General features: G+C 37.6%; 1 protein-coding gene across 6 annotated transcripts in view; it reads right to left on the bottom strand.

The window, feature by feature from the left end:
- Positions 1-18,567, bottom strand: part of Esr1 (estrogen receptor 1) — a 381,784-nt gene that overhangs the window by 195,574 nt on the left and 167,643 nt on the right. The gene's annotated exons all lie outside the window — the stretch shown is intronic.

Below are 18,567 nucleotides of genomic sequence, written 5' to 3'. Positions count from 1 at the left end.
CCAAATAGAGCTGCTAGAAATCAGATTTTAATAATGAGTTTCAAGGTGGTCCTTCCTAAAACATAAATTAAAGGATCTTTAATTAGATACTCATGAAACACAGAAGACCTAAATTCAAGCAGGAGGGTGCTGGGTGTCCCCAAGGCTCATCCTTGAGTTAGTTGGTCACTTACTCACTGGAGGGTGCAGAGCAAACTGCTGGACATCTCTGAGCCTCCCTTTCCTTCTCTCTAACCTAGAGACGATATGGTGTTCACTACCTAAATTATTGTAAGACTCAAATGTGAGAATACATGTCCACGTGCTTGCATCCAGTCAATCACAGGAAGTTTCTACTCTAAGATTCAGAAGTCACCTCCACTTCTTTATCCATTAAAAGAACTCTGGTTTGTATTGTGCAGAATATTAAACTTCACTAATTAATAAGTACGTTTTTATATAAGTCTAATTGTCTTAGGGAAGTATCCTGGATTTAGACTAAGGAAATAATATGTACTGTTTAAAAACATGTTTCCCATTCTCCCACCCCCAAAACTGAATGTATACATACTACCCTCTAATTCAGATTCTCTGCTACGGTCTTTATCTTCCCATTTAGTAAGGACGAGATGCATCATATAATGAAAAGTTTTAATACAGATCTCTTTGTTCTTTATTCAACATAAGAGCCAAACTTGATTAAGTAGGGTGGAGGGGGGGCTTGACAAGAAATGCTGGCCTTATAAAACTTGTTCCTCCATCTTTAGATATACATTATAAAAGTTACTGTATAAACAGACTTCAGCTCAAATTATCATCTGCATTTTTCTATTGCATAATAGAAACCAGAAAACTATTCAATGGAGTTGTAAACTTGGAACTTTGGCAAGAGACCACACACTGCCTCAAATATCCAGGCACAGATATTATTTTTAGAAATGTCCTTATTAATAAGGACAAATTGTGGAAGTAATAGAGCCAGGAACGAAATTTGTCTGGGCAGATGCTAACTCTAAGCAAAAGGTGCATTTTTCCTGGTACCATAAAGATATGGTTAGTGTTTGGTCTTCTATGGGGTTTATTCAGAATACATTAACGTATTTTAGCTCAAAAAATGAGTATAAATTAAGTTAATAATGACTTAAGCCAAATATTATGTTGACTCGCTTTCTCCCCTAAAAGCAGGTGTTTTGCAAGCCAGAGGAAGATGGGAGAACTGAATTGGATGACAGGCCAATTGGCTAAACCTTCTATTTGGATTTGTCATCCACTGGATATGCTTATCTTTATAGAACCAAGTGAAATTCTTCAACTAACATGTTTAATACACAAAAAGCACTGGACTTGTGCAGTTGAATTCATTCCTTAACAAGAATAAAAACAGATGCACAACGGAATCACTTCATAATGCAAACCTATTTTGACAAAGCTGGGTTTTCTTTTACCTGAAATACATTAAAAAGCATTGATAAACTGATGAGAAGAAATATTTAATAGCACCTATTTGATATCTACAATTAAAACAAATTCTTCTTTTTTAATTTTTAACTTGTTATTGTTAGATACACATGATAGTAGGGTGTATTTTGACATATTATTCATACATGGAGTATGACTTAATCCAATTAGGATCCCATTCTTGTGGTTGTACATGATGTGGAGGTTCACTGGTGGTGTATTCATATATGAACATAGGAAAGTTATGTCCTTCTTAACCAAATACCAACAACAGCTATTATTAGAAGAAGAAGACCAACAAATAATATTTTTTTTCCTTAATGAGTATAATTTGGTCAATGGGTGTTATTAAGGCAATTGATTTAATTTGCTTTAAGAGGAAATTCTTCTTTAAATCTCATTTAATCTTGTGGGTAAAATACTCCAGAAAAATCCTATTGAAGTACTTTTTTTTAAAAAAGCCAACTTACACCAGTGATATTTGCGAAGCATTCGTGTGTTCACTGTAGAGACCCAAGAATCTGCATACCTGTGACTAAAGGCTGAAGCTATGAGTCACGTTCAGGTGAAGGTTTGAAAAATAATAATCACTATTTTCTTGTCCACCAAAACACAAAAATGATGAATAGGGATGTAGCTCAGTGGAAGAGCACTTGCCTAGACTGCACCACACCCTGGGTTCAATCCCCAGCACTGCAAAGGTAAAGATCAAAAGTAAATAAAAATGAGAAACCTTTGGGGGAATCTATAATTTGAGTAATAGGAAGTAGAGGGACATCAGGTACAGCAAACAACTAGAGAGGCAGAGAGTGGGGGGAGAAGACACCTGTACACAAGAATCATCAGGTTCTCGGGGAACAGAGGATTCACATGAACTTTGCCTTCAGCATGTCTGAGTTCTTTCTCTTGATTTTTTCTTTTTCCTTCTCTTATTCTCCCCCTTTTGGTAGCAGATGATTTTTTTTCTTTGTTACCATCACTCAGAAAGTCTACATTTGTTAGTTACGAAAATAAGCAATGACCCATAATCAGAGATTAAAAGGAATATAAACACAGGACATATAAAATAAGCAGTAACATGAGAGAAACTCACTACTGTGGGTCTTTCCTTTTATGACCTTTTCCTTAGTACTTTCTTGACAGTCATCTCAGGCCGAGTTTCTTTCCCAAACTTCAGACTTCTGTGTCCACCTGCCCTCGGTCCATACAGACTTGACTCACAGACTCTTCAGAAGGAACGTGCCCAGTGGGACTGACTGTCTTCTTGCCTCAGCAGTGTGTCCATACCCACCACACCACCACGAGACCAGAAACATGGGTGTTATTCTAGATCTTCCCTCTTCCTCAGTGGACCCTCCTTCCATACCCCTCATCCTTCACATGTACACAGACACATGCACAGAGAAATCAAATCCATTCTTTTCTAACTTTTTCAAAGCAGACCAATTTCTTCCTATGCTCACCCTCACTACTGGCGTCTGTACCATCTCCCATCTGGATCATCACAACAGCCCACTGTGTGATTCCCTGCCTCCAACTTTCCCCTGTCAACCTTCTCACCATGTAGCCAGTGATTTTTTCAAAACCACACACCATGCTACCACTATCCTGAATTATATTCTTACTTGCCTCCAAGGACTAAGGATAAAATCCAAAACCCAACACAGCTTACAGAGCTCTTCCCAGCTCCTCCCCAAGATTCTCTCCACCCTCCCTAAGGCATTCCTGGGTTCCAGCCATGCCTTCTGTCCAAGTATGCCAAGCTCCTGTCACTCTCAGGACTTTGCATGGGCTCCTTTTTCTTGTGGATACTGCACCCTCCCTACTCTTGCATGGTGGGTTCCTGTTCATCTTTCAAGTATGCATATGAGATATGGATTCCTCTGAGAAATCTCCTCTGCCCTCCAACCTTGCCTAGTTTATGTCCTATTAGCACTTACTACATTAGACTTGATTGCTTTTCTCAATTCCTGGATGGACTATATCTGTCTCATCCATTACCATGTGCTCAGCACATTCTCAGGCACACAGTGGAGCTTAGTGAGTCTGTTAGATGACCCAAAGAAACATACTAATGTTCTGTTGCCCCCTCCTTCATCCTGTCTGAGGATCACAGGCTTCTTTATATCAGAGTTCTATAAAGAAAGTAATGACTGACAGAAAAGCAGTCATCAAGGACACAAACAATAACAAAGGCTGAAGAAGATGTGAAGAAAGAGGAAACCTTTACCCTGTTAGTGAGATTGTAACTTAGTAAATCCACTATGGAAAGAAGTATGGAGGCTCCTCAAAGAGTAGCATGGAACCACCATACAACCCAGCTATACCACTTCTCAGCATTTATCCTGAAGAATTAAAATCATCTTACTTTAATGGTATATGCATACTATGTTCATAGCAGCATAATTCACAATAGCCGATGTACAGAACCAGCCTAGGTGTCCATCAACAGATGAACTGATAAAGAAAATGTAACATACACACAATAGAGTTTTATTCAGCTGTAAAGAGAAATGAAATTATGTCACTTTCAGGAAAATGGATGGAACTTGAGAGTATCATGTTAAGTGAAATAAGCCAAACTCAAAATGTTTGCTCTCATATATGGAACCTATAGAGTAAAAAGGAAAATAAAAGTTGGAGGAATCTCATGGCAATTGAAGGGAGATGGGGAGAATAAAGGAGAGGGACCAGAGGAGGGGAAGAGTGGTGGGAAAGGGGAAATACTGGGGAATGATATTGACCAAATTATATTGTTGTATTGTGTGCATGTATGAATAGATAACAACAAATGCCACAATTATGTACAACAATGATGCACCAATTTGAAAAAAAAAAAGGTGTGGAAAAAAGGAAGCAATGACTGAGAAGATGATGACCCTGAACAAAGCAATGGCTGCTACAGCTACACCTCAGGATCCCAAAACTCAGGCCCATGAGAACAAGAGTAAAGATGGCGGGGGGAAGCTGCTCTTCAACACTGACTGGGGCCAGACATTAGCATAAAGGTACAGTTCTTCCCAAATGAGAAGGTCAAGAGCTACATCAAATAGTGTGTGACCCAGGAATTATCTTCACTATGATTTCAAATTTGACGCTGCACTGACATGAGTGAATTTTATGATTGCTCAAAAAAATCAAACATATTCTAATTATTCAAAAGTTTGTTCTTTATAGAGATGTGTTACTGAATTAAAATGTTGTTTCTGTTATCATTTGAATTGAGTATCTACCAAGGACCCAAGTATTCAAGGCATGGTCCCCAGTTTGTGGAACCATTGGGAGGTGGTGGAGCCTAGTAGAAGAGAATTAGGTGATTGGGAAGATACCTTCAAAGGGATATTGAGGCCCAAACCCCCTCCTCTCTCTCTCTCTCTCTTTGCTCCCCAACTTCTTTGAGGTGAGCAGTTTCTTCTAACATTTGTTCCTGTCAGGATTTGTGGCCTCTTCACAGGCCCAAAAGCAACGCAGCCAACCAACCACAGACAGACACCTCTGAAACAATGAGCCCAAATAAACCAATCCTCTTTTTGTGTTAATTAATTCAAGTATTTTATTACAGTAACAGAAAACTAACTAGCACACCTTCTAATAATCTGGTTATATATCCATTTTAATGTGGTTCATTGAATACTGATTTCATTTCATAGGGTATTTTAACTTTTTAAAAATGTCTGCTTCATCTCATAGGAAAATACATCCACATACTGAAGCTGAAAGGATGGGAAAAATACATACCACTCACATGGCCTGCGGAAACATGCAGGGGTTTCCATTCTTGTATCAAATAAAGTAGACGTCAAGCCAAAGTTAGTCAAAAGGGATAAAGAAGGACATATCATATGCTTAAGGGAACCCTACATCAACAAGACATAACAATTATAAATATATATGCCCCAAACCATGGAGCATCTACATTCAGCCAACAAGCTCTTCTCAATTTCAGGAGTCAAACTGACCACAACACAATACTAGCTGACTTTAACACACCTCTTTCACCACTGGATAGATCTTCCAAAGAAAAACTAAACAAAGAAACTATAAAACTTAATAATAAACCAATAATTTAGACTTAACAGACATATATAGTATATTTAATCCATTAATGTGTGAATACACTTTCTTCTCAGCAGCACATGGATCCTTCTCTAAAACAGATCATATATTATGCCACAAAGCAACTCTTAGAAAATACAAAAAACAGAGATACCACCCTGCATTCTATCAAATCATAATGGAATGAAATTAGAAATCAATGATAAAATAAAAAATAGAAGCTACACTAACACCTGGAGACTAAATAATATGTTATTGAATGAACAATGGATTGCAGAAGACATTAGAGAGGAGACTTTAAAATTCTTAGAGGTAAATGAGAATACTGATACAACATATCAAAATCTCTGGGACACTATGAAGGTAGTACTAAGAGGAAAGTTCATTGCATGGAGTTGATTCCTTAAAAGAAAAAAAGTCAATAAATAAATGATGTAACATTAAATCTCAAAAACCCTAGGAAAAAAAAAACAGATCAATACCCAAAGTAGTAAGACAGGAAATAATTAAAATCAGAGCTGAAATAAATGAAATTGAAACAATGGAAAAAATTTACAAAACAAAAAGTAGATTCTTTGAAAAAATAAATAAAATTGATAAAACCTTAGCCACGCTAATTGTTGGGGTCTGTAGACAGGTCAAGATGGCGCCTGGCATTTTGCCAGAGGGAGTGGTTTGTGAAATAACGCCAGTGAGCCATTAAGTGTGGAGATTCCTTATTGGTTGACTGATGTATCTAGTTTATGCTAATTAGATAAGCTGTGTGTAATGTATATATACCCCTCCTGTCCTAAAATAAACGGCTCCCACTCCTGCTGTATCAATGTACACAAGTTGCTCGTCACCCCCCGGTTATTTTGCTGCAGCCGGACTGCGGCACTAATGAAGAAAAAAAATGAGAAAACTCAAATTACTAAAATTTATGATGAAAAAGAAAATATCACAACAGACACTACAGAAATACAGAAGATAATTAGAAACTATTTTGAAAATTTGTACACCAATAACAGAGAAAGTATCAAAGACATCAACAAATTTCCAGAGCATTTGATTTACCCAAACTGAGTTGGGACCATATACACAAGTTAAACAGAAAAATTTCAAGCAATGAAATAGAAAATACCATCGAAAGCCTATCAACCAAAAAACGCCCAGGACCAGATGGATTCACCGCTGATTTCTACAAGATCTTCAAAAAAGAATTAATACCAATACTTCTCAAATTATTCCATGACATAGAAAAAGAGAGAACACTTCCAAACTCATTCTATGAGGCCAACATCACCCTGATTCGAAAACCAAACAAAGATGCATCAAAGAAAGAAAACTTCAGACAAACATCTCTAATAAATATAGATGCAAAAATTCTCAATAAAATTCTGGCAAATTGAATACAAAAACATATTAAAAAGATAGTGTACCATGGTCAAATGGGGTTCATCCCAGGGATGCAAGGTAGATTCAACATATGGAAATCAATAAACAAAATTCATCACATCAATAGACTTAAAGATAAGAATCATAGATCATTTCAATAGATGCAGAAAAAGCATTCCACAAAACACAGCACCTCATCATGTTCACAACACTAGAAACAAGGGAAAATAGGAACATATCTCAACATTGTAAAAGCTATCTATGCTAAGCCCAAGGCCAACATCATTCTAAATGGAGAAAAATTGAAAGCACTCCCTCTAAAACTTGGAGCAAGACAGGGATGCCCTCTTTCACCACTTCTATTTAACATAGTCCTTGAAATTACAGCCAAAGTAATTAGACAGACAAAAGAAATTAAAGGGATACAAATAGGAAAAGAACTCAAACTATCATCATTTGCCAACAATATGATTCTTTACTTAGAAGATCTGAAAAATTCCACCAGAAAACTTATAAAACTAATAAATTAATTCAGCAAAGTAGCAGAATATAAAATCAACACCCATAAATCAAAAGCATTTTTGTACATCAGTGATGAATCCTCTGAAAGAGAAATTAGGAAAACTATCCCATTCATAATAGCCTCAAAAAAAAAAAAATACTTGGGAATCAATTTAACAAAAGAGGTGAAAGACCTCTACTATGAAAACTGCAGAATGCTAAAGAGGTAAATGAGAATACTGATACAACATATCAAAATTAAAGAAGACTTTAGAAGATGAAAAGATCTCCCTTGTTCTTGGATAGGCAGAATTAATATTGTCAAAATGAGTGAAGCAGTCAGGGAAATGCAAATCAAAACCACCCTAAGATACCATTTCACTCCAGTAAGATTGGCAGCCATTATGAAGTCAAACAACAACAAGTGCTGGCGAGGATGTGGGGAAAAGGGTACTCTTATACATTGCTGGTGGGACTGCAAATTGGTGCGGCCAATTTGGAAAGCTGTCTGGAGATTCCTGGGAAAGCTGGGAATGGAACCACCATTTGACCCAGCTATTGCCCTTCTCGGACTATTCCCTGAAGACCTTAAAAGAGTGCACTACAGGGATACTGCCACATCGATGTTCATAGCAGCACAATTCACAATAGCTAGACTGTGGAACCAACCCAGATGCCCTTCAATAGATGAATGGATAAAAAAATGTGGCATTTATACACCATGGAGTATTACACAGCACTAAAAAATGACAAAATCATGGAATTTGCAGGGAAATGGATGGCATTAGAGCAGATTATGCTAAGTGAAGCTAGCCAATCCCTAAAAAAACAAATGCCAAATGTCTTCTTTGATATAAAGAGAGCAACTAAGAACAGAGCAGGGAGGAAGAGCAGGAGGAAAAGACTAACATTAAACAGAGACATGAGGTGGGAGGGAAAGGGAGAGAAAAGGGAAATTGCATGGAAATGGAAGGAGACCCTCATTGTTATACAAAATTACATATAAGAGGTTGTGAGGGGAATGGGGGGGAAACAAGGAGAGAAATGAATTGTAGTAGATGGGGTAGAGAGAGAAGATGGGAGGGGAGGGGAGGGGGGATAATAGAGGATAGGAAAGGTAGCAGAATACAGCAGTCACTAATATGGCATCATGTAAAAATGTGGATGTGTAACCGATGTGATTCTGCAATCTGTAATTGGGGTAAAAATGGGAGTTCATAACCCACTTGAATCTAATGTATGAAATATGATATGTCAAGAGCTTTGTAATGTTTTGAACAACCAATAAAAAAATAAAATAAAATAAAGTGCATTAAGGACCTAGGAATTAGACCAGAGACCCTGCATCTAATAGAAGAAAAAGTAGACCCAAATATTCATCATATTGGATTAGGCACTGATTTCCTTAACAAGATTCCTGAAGCTTCTTCTCAGCAAAAAGAAAAAGAAAAAACAATGAGGTGAAAAGAGAGTCTACAGAATGGGAGCAAATTTTTACTACACACACATCAAATAGAGCACTAATCTCCAGGATATATAAAGAACTCAAAAACCAAATAACCCAATCAATAAATTGGCTAAGAAACTGAACAAACACTTCTCAGAAGAGGATATAAATCAATCAACAAATATATTTAAAAAAATGTTCAACATCATTAGTAATTAGAGAAATACAAATCAAAACTACTCTAAGATTTCTTCTCACTCCAGTCAGAAAGGCAGTTATTAAAAATACAAGCAACAATAAGTGTTGGTGAGGATGTGGGGGAAAAACACACTCATACATTGCTGGTGGGACTACAAATTTGTGCAGCCAATATGGAAAGCAGTATGGAGATTCCTTGGAAAACTGGGAATGAAACCACCATTTGACCCAGTTATCCCAATCCTTGGTTTATACCCAAAGTACTTAAAAACAGCATACTACAGGGACACAGCCACATCAATGTATAGCAGCACAATTCACAATAGCTAAATTGTGGAACCAACTTAGGTGCCCTTCAATAGATGAATGAATAAAAAAATGTGGTATATATACACAATGGAATATTACTCAGCATTAAAAGAGAATAAAATCATGGCATTTACAGGTAAATGGATGGAGTTGGAGAATTTCATGCTAAGTGAAATAAGCCAATCCCAAAAAAACAAAGGCCAAATGTTTTCTCTGATAAGTGAATGCAGACCCATAAGGGTGATGGAGTGGAGCATGGGAAGAATGGAGGAACTTCTTTGGATAGGGCAAAGAGGAGGGAGGGGAATGGAGCAGGAATGGGGGTAGGAAAGATGGTGGAATAAGATGGACATCATTACCCTAAGTACATGTATGAAGATACGAATGATGTGACTCTACTTTGTGTACAACCAGAGAAATGAAAAATCGTGCTCCATCATGTACCATGAATTGAAATGCATTCTGTTATCATGTATAATAAATTAAATAAATGAATAAATAAAAATAGAAAGCTGGTAGATACCCAGACATACTGAAGATTACAAGGGGCCTTGTAGAATTTTATTAGAGGTGCGCTGGTGTGATCACTATCTCCAAACTAAGAGAAAGAAACAAAAAATAAAAAACTGCTTCATGATTTTACAAAATCCTACAAGATTAGCCCTGGTTCATCTCTCTCCTCACTACCATTACCACAGAATACATTTAGCTGTAAAAATAATGAGTCTATGCTATTATATTCCAAAGAAAATAAAAATCCTCATAAATAAATTACAAGGTCAGAGGACTAGTAAGAAAGAATGAACACCTTGATTGAAGGGTTTCTTGCACATAAAAGATATAGACTGCTAAATGTCTCAATTTATAAGAGAAGCTAAACTTCAAGTGTTCTACTCATGGCTTAATAGTTAAATATGAAGATATTAAAAATGTTTGCTTCAATCATAGCCTCTAAAGCTGAAGATCATTTTGTCAATAAAATAATACAGGTCTGTTGACATATTTGTGCAGTGTAGTTATTTTTCCACCATTTTATTACTTCCTAAGTTTCTGCCATCAGAGTTGTATTTGAATGGGGCTTTCCAATGTCCCTATCTCCAATTGACACATTTCAAAGTGCTCTACAGCTCACAACACTCACTCCTAAGGAAGCACCCACACAGATTTAATTCAGGACTTCCAATGTCAAAATATATGATATCAACTCTTATTTTATGATTTTTTTTTGTAAGTGAGCTCACTAAGAATATATACAGTACTCTGGGAAAAAAAGCATTGAAATCAAGGAGGTTTTCATGAGATTAGGCAAGAAGCTAATTATGCAAACTGGGAAAACATTTTGCACCATTAAGGAATAAACACTTAACACTTCTTATCAACATATGTAAGCATTTAGCTAACAGTTCATATTTTAAGGCACATAAATCAAAATGAATTCTCAAGGATAAATTAACTCTCCAATTTTAAGCATCCACATATCAAATAAAAACCAATTGTACTAATCCTGAAAACCTCATTGAAGAATTCAACACAATAACATTTTATTTTCAAAGTCTTTTTCTCTCATACCTAATTTAGCTACCATCTATAAAGCTTGGTTACCTTTCCATTCTCTTTATTAAAGGCTCTTCTGGACTATTTGCATAAAATTAACAAGTTTATTATAATTTAGAAGTTGTGTACAAATAGTTTAAATTGCCAAATAAGATATCAATTCTGGATTTATTTCCCTGCTTAAGTATTTAATGTGTATTTATAGAGTGATGAAAACAGCTTTAATGTGGATCCTATTAATATTTAATAGGATCCTATTAATATTTGGCAAAGGGAAATCCATGACATTAGTGTTTATCAGTAAACGATGCAGATGCTCCACAATTTATGATGGATGGGGCTACAGCCTAATAAATTTATCATAAATTTAAAATATCATAAGTAAGAAATGCATCTCATACAGTTCATCTACCAAGCACCCTAGATAGCAACACATCACACACTGCAGAGTGAGTGCGAGTTGTTCCCCTCCTGATCATATGCCTGTCAGGAGCTACAGCTGCTGCTGCTGCCCACCAACATGAAGGTGGGTCAGACTGCACATGCCTAGCCAGGGAAGGGAGCAGAGACCCTAAATCAAAGAATTTCTACCAAATGCATATCATTTTCACAACATTGTAAAATCAAAAAATCGTTCATCGAACTATCCTAAATTGGGGAACATCTGCATTATTCTCTAGATACTAAGGTACATGAGACAGGTCAAACACATGGTTTTGAGCTTTTGCATTTGAAAATATAATAAGAATCTATTGGGGAATGAATGGTCAGAGCTCCGTTGCACAAGGTAGCAACCAGCAAGACCTGAGCAACTGCATTTTGTAACAGAGTTTTCCGTAAATGGAATTCCTAAGGAGGGATACACCTCTTCCTGCTTATTCCTTTCAAACCTGTACTACTTCCTGTCTAGAAGCCCTGTCAGAGGCTTCTCTGATCATTCTAAGAAAATTGGCCTTTTAGTTACTGTAGTTCATGTGGCAGACACTTGATACTATATGAACTGTATCATTTAATCCCCCAACAACTTTATGAGGAAGGGATTATATTAATCCCCATTTTACCAATGCAAAACTTTGATATATCAAAGTTTTAAACTCTTTTCAAAGCCACATAGCAAGAAAGTGGCAGATTTTTTTTTAAAACAGGATTGAACCCAAGGGTGCTTAACCACTGAGCCACATGCCCAGCTCTTCTAATTTTTTATTTTGAGACAGAGTCTCCCTAAATTGCTTAGGTAGGGCCTCCCTAAATTGCTGAGGCTGACCTTGAACTTTCGACTCTCCTGCCTCAGTCACAGAGAGGCTGGAAATACAGACATGCACCACCACACCCAGCCACAGATGACTTATGAACCAAGTTCCCTCATCTTAGAGATTGAATTTGTTTCCATTCTAACAGCCTTCACACATGGTAGGCTTGACTTCCCCAAAGTGCAAGATCTTCACTCAAGAACCATTATCTACTTTCCAGAGAGTGATCATGATAGGATCCTCCGCAACAACTGACCACAGAGTATTCTGATTCTTAGGATGTGCATGCAAAGAAAGTAAATCATGAGGAGTTAAGACAGCCAAGCCAATGCTATTGTCTTCTACTTAATATATCTGCAAATTACACACAAAAATCAAACTAATATTGGATTCTTTGAGCAAATTTTTTTTTACTTACATCAAAGGGATGAAATGTACAGTCCAACTCTCCTGGACATGACTGTACAGGGAACAGAAATCTTCCCCTATATTCAACTCAGGAAAATATGGACCTCCTGTATTATCTGCATTCCCCTGTCTCAGGAATGATGCCATATATTGGTGGTGCCAAACACATTATTCATTGTCACCAAGGGAAGAACAGGTTCAAGCAGTGATGTTGTCAGGGCCCACTAACAAAAAGAAAATGAAGACTAGCAGGGATTTGTCATAGAAATAAGAGTTCAAAGATTTTTAAGTGAAAGTAGGAATGTATAACTGTCATAAAAAATGAAGGATTCAAAGAAAAATTATACCAAAATATGTACTAATCATCTTTGAGTAGTAAAGGAGATGAGGCGGAGAGAAGATGTGAAGTTTTAAATACCTTTGCCAAATATTTAGAGCCAGGGGGGAAGGGGAGGAGAAATTCAAAGAGTCTGATGGTTTGTGCCAAGATGTCTTGAAAGTTGGTCTTACTGTTAATCAGAAAGAGGATCTGATCTGAGAGTGGGGTTAGGAAGAAGCATGGGACAATTTTACGCATTTTATAATTGAGATCTCAGTAATACACCAACCAACTGTGCAGCAGGCCATAAATGCAGTATTAAAGCTTGGAAGTCAGATCCAAATGAAGTTAGAGGCCAAATTACCTAACAATTCCTCTTTCAGGAAGATACTCAGAGAAACTGAGGGACTGGGAATGTAGTTCAGTGCTAGACTGTATAGTTAGCATGTACAAGGCCCTGGGTTTAATCTCAGGACCAAAAAAATAAGATTATAAAAGGATTGAGAGCAAGGACTCAAAATTCCATGCCTATGGCAACATTACTCAAAGCAACCCAAAATGAGAAATAACCCAAATGTCCATCAACAGATAAATAAACAAAATGTAGTATGTAAATACAATAGAATGAAAAACAGTAGAATAAATCAGACATAACTTTCCTATATTCATATATGAAGTGAATCGCCACATCATGTACAACTACAAAAATGGATTCCTAATTAGAATAATTTATACTCCATGTACGTATAATGTCAAAATATACTCTACTGAATACATAAAAAGGACTGACTAACTAAATAAATACAATAGAATAGTGTTCAGCCTTAAAAAGAAATGAAATTCTGACACATGGTATAAAATAAATGAACCTGGAAAACAATGCAAAGTGAGAAAAGCCAGACCTAAAAGGACAAATATTCTGTTTCCTCTTGCCTGAAGCATCTAGAAGAGACAAATTCATAGAGACAGAATGCAGAAAAGCTGTTTCCCAGGAGTTGTGGGAAAGTGGGGGAGGGAGGGTCACTGTTTGATGGGTACAGAGTTCGAATCTGAGAAAATGAAAAAGTTCTGGTTTCACAACACAAATCAATTAATGCCACTGAACTTTACTTTGAAGAATGACTGAAGTAATCAACTTTGTTATGTTCAACTTGCCACATTTTTTTAAAGTGAAGTTGGAGTGGTATGAAGTATCTCCATGAGGAGGGCAGGAAAAGGAATCAAAGTTACATGCTGTGAGTCTGCCTGTTCTGATACCCTTCCTTGCACCAATCTGGCTTTCTGTCTCATTTGAACGACACAAGGAATGAGTGAGGTTACTCTAATTCCCAGTTACAGAAGTCAGAGACTGAGACCCCAGGAAATCGACAGGTTGAGCAGGGCATTGGCTTTTCCATGTTGGACCGTGATTAAAATCCAGGTCTGTCTCATCACTAGTCCTTTTCCCAGGAATACTACCTTGGTTGGTGAAATGGAAAGAACTCAATGAATACTGACTCAGAACATACAAATATTAAGTTATACTTCATAATAAAAATAGAGTACCCAACAGAATGACTATATCATCAAAAGGGATTTCAGAAGCAACCAGGCAATTATTCCCAGAATCACTGGCGGTAACACTTCCATGATTATATCTCCTAAAATATGAGAGCTCAATCTCATGACAAGTGTTTTTCAGTGGATTTGGAAGATAGGTCATAAAAATTTTTATGGAAAATGTCTTAGCACACTCCAGCATAGAATAAGAAGAGAAAGCAGAAAGCAAAGTACTGATTAAATAAACAAGAAATTTACATCCTGTGGAAGAAGAACTGCAGTATTATGTTTGGAAATAAATTTTGACTCAGATTATTAAAGCAAATATTCTCCGATTTACAGCCAATGCAATGTGCCAAACAAAATGAAATAAAATTTGGCTGTCTTGATGAACACATTCCTAAAAATCCAGCAAGGACATTCAGTGTGCCATGATTTGAATGATTTCACAACCACATCTGTATGTAATGGCATCCAAATAAAACCAGCATGCCTTAATAATGCCTCCCAATTTATATTTTCACACCAGTCAAATCTAGTTAATCTTATCAGTGAAAACATTACCTCCAATTGGCATTTTGTTTTTATTTTTTTAAGTGAAACAAAAAAAAAATACTATTGTCATCTCAGAATATTTTTAAAATAAGATTTAACAAAAAAAAAGAAAGAAAGAAAGGAATTCTAGGAAAGAAAATCATACTGAAAAGTTTCTTTTTCTAAATGAAAATGAAGTAATAAGGAAATCTTTGTCCTCACAAGACCCTAGTGGGTTAAAATTTTGGCCGGGGTGGAAATGACATGACCCCCCCCCTTTTTGCCCAGCCTCTTGATTTCATCTGCAAAACCACAATTGTTTTAAGCACCTGGCACAGGATCAAACCAACAGCTGCAATAGGGGAAAACATAATGAAATCAGTGACCACCATCTCATTGTCATACTCAAGACAATGAATGGCTTTCAAGAATGCCTCTCAGAGCTCCACAAATAAGTGCTGTTCTACATCTCAGAAAAAGACCTTCTGAAAGTGCTCCTTCTGGGACGACAGATAAGCATCAAACAAAGAGCAGAGAGGTGACCATTGGTGAGATTAGTTCAATGGCAGGTGGCATTCAGCTCCCCTTTGGATCTCTCTCCTTTTCTCTGTTCAATGGTTTCCAGAACGTTCTCCAAGCTTTTTTTTTTTTTTTCTCCTACTTGGGCACCTTTAAAATCCAAACCCTGGTATGTTCAAAAGTAGCAGAAATAATTTCAAAGTTTTCTTGTCTTCAGCTGAAGAAGCAAGGAAGAGGAAAATGATCTGGTGATCAGAGCTTGAGGGTAAAACTCAGAGACCCTGCACAGGGCTGTGTTTCCTGGCCTGGATCTCTGGAATCATGAGTAAGCACATTTCCCCACCCTCTCATTTCTGGGTCCTTTTGGTGCTCTGGAACAAAATGGAAAAGCTGTTGACTAAGACTTGGTGTTGAAGGTCCCTCAAACTGCCACATCTCAAGATTCCCTTATGGAATTTTGACCCTCTAAGCACTAAAATAAGTGCCTTCACCCATCTTCAAGGTCTCCCCCAAGTTTACTTAGTAGGCGAAGTTCCTCCCAGGCATCCTGATCAGAGTAACAATGAGGACCTTCTGAATCAACAGGCAGAGGCTACTGTGGCACATCTATATCATGAGTTCAGTCATCCCTCCCTTTTTAAGTTTGTTCAGTTCTCTTTTAAAATAAGGAAACAAACCAAGAGCTAGTCTGCCAGATTGAGAAATAACTACTAACATTTTCTCAACTTAGGTAACACTTTCTCTTATCTAGTAGAAACAAGTGAATGTTGGTTTTCATTCATTGAAAAACCATTAGAAATGTTTGTTTGATAAAAGTAAACCAAATCTGTATATAGGGAGAAATATTTTCCATGAATGTGTATTTACTTGCATGGAAAATTTAACCCAAGAGTATAGACAATCTCTTGTATTTTATACTCCTCGTGGTTGGGGATAGATTCTGTGACATAAGCTGCAGAAAGTGGCCCTGGAGCCTGGCAGAAGGCAGAGTACATGTGGATGCTCAAGCAGTCAGTGCAAAAGTGGTACTAAAACTCGCACTTCCTGGGCATCCAGACCACTCCAGACTGTGTGGTCATACTGCCCTGCTGGGAGAATTATTTCAGACAAGCCTCATCACAGCATTGCAAAAGAAGTGTTCTCATTTCTCAAGGATATTTAGCTTCTCAGTCAACATTCCACTTCACATTTTAGCTGATGAGAACAAAAAAGCCAGAAAAATCTAGAATCTCTTTGCTTCCCTTTCCAGAACCAGTCCCAGGAAAGAAAGAGGCCTAGCTGTGGGGCCTGAACATGCTATTTAATGTTTGCAGGCCTCACCCAGGTCTGCCTCTGTGAAAGGAAAGATGTGAATCTGCTAATCATTATGGTCCACTCTAGTTCTAAACCCTCTTCTCACTCTGCTGAGGTCCACATTTTATATGTCTTCTTGATATTCCAGATTGGTGAGATTTTTGCCACTTCCAGTAAGTGGCTGCTGTACCAAACTATAGTGATACAGGCATATTTGGGGAATGCTTTAGTGTTAGAAGTACCAGACTTGGGTTTGAGGCTCAGGCTCCGTGTGCTCCTGGGCAAGCTAGGCAAGCCCTCTGGGCCTTCTTATGCCCTAATATGATTCTTTTTTTTTTTTTTTTTGGTGGGGGGAGTATGGGGAATTAAACTCAGGGGTATTCAAGCACTGAGCCACATCCCCAGCCCTATTTTGTATTTTATTTAGAGACAGGGTGTCCCTGAGTAGCATAGTGCCTCGCCGTTGCTGAGGATGGCTTTGAACTCACAATCCTCCTGTTTCAGTCTCCCGAGCCACTGGGATTACAGGCGTGCCCCACCGTATCCAGCCACTGCTCCCTCTAGTATGGCTGCCATATAGACAGAGGAGTTAATAGATACAAACACTGTGTCACCCATGAAACTTTGTAACAATAACAGGTATCACTCCATAATATGGAGCCTCAAAAGAGAATGAGTGAGCCTACATGAACGGATCTAGAAAGATCTCTAATCTAAGTTATTTATAAAATGTTACCAAAATATGTGTGCATACATAATTTTCAAAAAACGTAACAGTGTTTGCCGATTGAGAAAGGAACAGTGGATTTGGTATGAGACAAGAAGACCTTAACTTTTCATGACATACCATGTTGTATTGCTTTAACTCTTAATTTTGTCTACTTATCTGCTGGTGTTTATTAATAATTAAAAAGAAAGAAATAGGGCTGAGGATGTGGCTCAAGCGGTAATGCACTCCCCTGGCATGCGCGCAGCGGCGCTGGGTTCTATCCTCGGCGCCGCATACAAATAAAGATGTTGTGTCCACCGAAAACTAAACAATAAATATTAAAAAATTCTCTCTCTCTCTCTCTCTCTCTCTCTCTCCCTCTCTCTCTCTCTCTCTCTTAAAAAAAAGAAAGAAAAAAATATATTTGAAGTTTTTGAAATCAACACCAGCCTAATGTCAATCTTCATTTTCTTTTCTGGCTCTGCTCCCATCCCCTCCAATCCCCTCCAGTAGTTATTTCTCTTTTCTCTTATTTCTGAAAAACCTTGTTCATCAAGAGGAAACTATCACACTTCTCTTATATAGAATTTCTTAAAAAGGCTAAGCACAAGCTGTGTTTTCCAGCTCATCCGGCAAAGAACAAGCAGAGGTTTCTCAAGGATATTTAGCTGGTCTGTGGGGTCACAAGATCATCTGAGTGTGAGTCTCCACCTTTCCAAGCTGGGCCATACAACCCTTATTTCCAGCAGACCCAAATCTTTATCCCCTTGGTCTCCTCTCCATAGAGAGGATGGAGTCATCCTCAACCTTAATCCTGCACCTAGTGGTATAACAGGTAGCACGTCGGGCTTTGCCCCATTATCCGCTTGGCAATCAAGATAATCCCAGACAGCCCTGTGTTCCCCTTCCATTGCCTGCTAACCTAGAAGGACAATGGTCAGAGAGCAGTCCTCATTCCAAGGTCCCTTCCAGAAGCACTCCTTCTTTTATGAGACTACAGAACACAATAGTAAGAGTCAGGCTCTGCAATTTGACTAGTTTCAACCTTGGATTATTTTTCGTATAAACCTCAGTAATTACAGAGTTGACCTCCTAAAATTTTGTGAAGTATTAAATG

Source organism: Marmota marmota, unplaced genomic scaffold, assembly GCF_001458135.2.
Source record: "Marmota marmota marmota unplaced genomic scaffold, marMar, whole genome shotgun sequence".
Classification (NCBI taxonomy): Eukaryota; Metazoa; Chordata; class Mammalia; order Rodentia; family Sciuridae; genus Marmota; species Marmota marmota.
The sequence above is the reverse complement of the archived record's forward strand: the minus strand, read 5'-3'. Positions and strand labels throughout refer to the sequence as shown.